This window comes from Malania oleifera, chromosome 5 (assembly GCF_029873635.1).
Source record: "Malania oleifera isolate guangnan ecotype guangnan chromosome 5, ASM2987363v1, whole genome shotgun sequence".
Taxonomy (NCBI): Eukaryota; Viridiplantae; Streptophyta; class Magnoliopsida; order Santalales; family Ximeniaceae; genus Malania; species Malania oleifera.
In genome coordinates, this window is record NC_080421.1 from 73,733,941 (window position 1) to 73,735,885 (window position 1,945).

Below are 1,945 nucleotides of genomic sequence, written 5' to 3' on the forward strand. Positions count from 1 at the left end.
ATCATTATAGCTCTGAACTATGTAATCTTCACCGTGGAACACCCATCTTGTGTACCTTTTCTCCATTCCAAAGTCTAACAAATGTGAATGGACCAAATCAAGGTGTTTGAATGTTATGTTTTGGAATTTCTTTCAAGGACACCTTATTCTAATGGCTTTGTCCGCACGAGGACACGCAAACTCTATGAAATCATGTACCCCTTTCACATATTCTGGCAAAAACCTACCCTGAGCATTCATCCAGCTTTTATCCATGTTCATTAATTACCCTATAATATGTTCATGTAAATGATGTTCATTATATTCTCATAATGTTTATTATGCATGCATCGTGAATCCTATAATCAACCATCATACTCTAAAGGGTACAGACCCTATCCCAATCAAGAATGTTGCATTTACATTGCGATCAATTGCTCAAATTCTTTCGTCATAGTCGTTATAAATTTTGGCAGCATCTTCCCATGGCTCTCCAAGTACACAAGATGGGGGAAGTGAAAATTTTGCTAGTTTTCCATCACTAAGAAATTGTCACGACACCCCATTATGCATCCAGAGAATATAAGTAGAGACGCGCTCGAAATATATAATGACATTGACAAAGCGTGAACGATGACAACAATGTAAATACAACTTCCTTAACTGTTCACATTGGACAATCCAAGAATGGTTGAAATACAAACATTACTAATCGTAAGTGAAACAAATAATTAACATGTGCAAGTGATTATTAGTCAACATAGTATGACTAATAATCAACTGAAATAGAACAATTGATTTGTCTCACATGTATGATTAGGAATGAATGTATAATAATCGTTCTTGGATGGGTCTAAACTTCAATGAATACATGAAATGACAGTAATTAATTTGGAATTTTACTTCATATTCCATTTAATGAAATTTTGGCAGTATGCTGTCTGTGAATTGGACATTTCCCAAAAAATTCTTGCACTAAAACTTTATAGATTCAAGCAAACAAATCACAATAATACGCACCATGTAGATACCAATGAGTTTGAGCATGCGAGAACCTAATTCTACTACCAGCATGCAATTCACAATGTTGAAAAACCTTAAAATTAAAAAATCAAAAATTTCCACTCTCCCCAGCTGACCCAGCCAGCTGATGTAACCAAAGTAGGTCTACTGTTCAAATTGCTACTCATTTGGATCAGCACTTAGCAATCCTGCTCAACTTTGTGCACGTAGATGTGCCCTATCTGAAGATTGTTCGCAAGCTACACTATTTTGGGCATCAAATCATCAGAATTATTCATAATGTGCATTGAGTTTGATACTTTAAAATTTATATAAATTTGAAAGTTCATCATTCAATTGTGAGCATTGAACCTAAATTCCTGAATTCAAGAAATGTCCTCTTAAGCAATTTTTAAATCTCGCGAGGTTGTTTTCAAGGTCTATGAACCTATTTGTTTTACTATGTGAGGCATAACCTATTAATGCATACCATCTAACTTGAATTCACAACTTAGGTCTTTAAAAGATTAGATCGCCTTCAGTATGCTAGAAAACCATTCAATAGTTTTTATTTTTGATATTTAGTTTCTTAAAAGAACTAAAAAAATGCTAACACTTTTATTTCTAGGTTTCCAAATAATTAGATTACAGAAAATTATAATTTTTTTAAAATTTCTAAAAAATCATATATAAAAAATCAGAAATCAAGAAAATTAGAAAAAGATATTTTCAAACTTTGCTATGCAAATTTAGAAAATTGAAAAATATGGTACTTTTGTAATTATTTAAAATTTTTAAAAATGAAAAATTAAAGTATTCTCCATGAGGGAATAGTGCCAAAACTTATTGTTTTTCAAATTTTTTATATAAACGTTAGAAAATAAAAATTCATAATATGGATTTTTTTTAATTATTTGAAAAAAAAAACTAAAAATTAAAATAAAAATTGTCTCTCACAACTAAA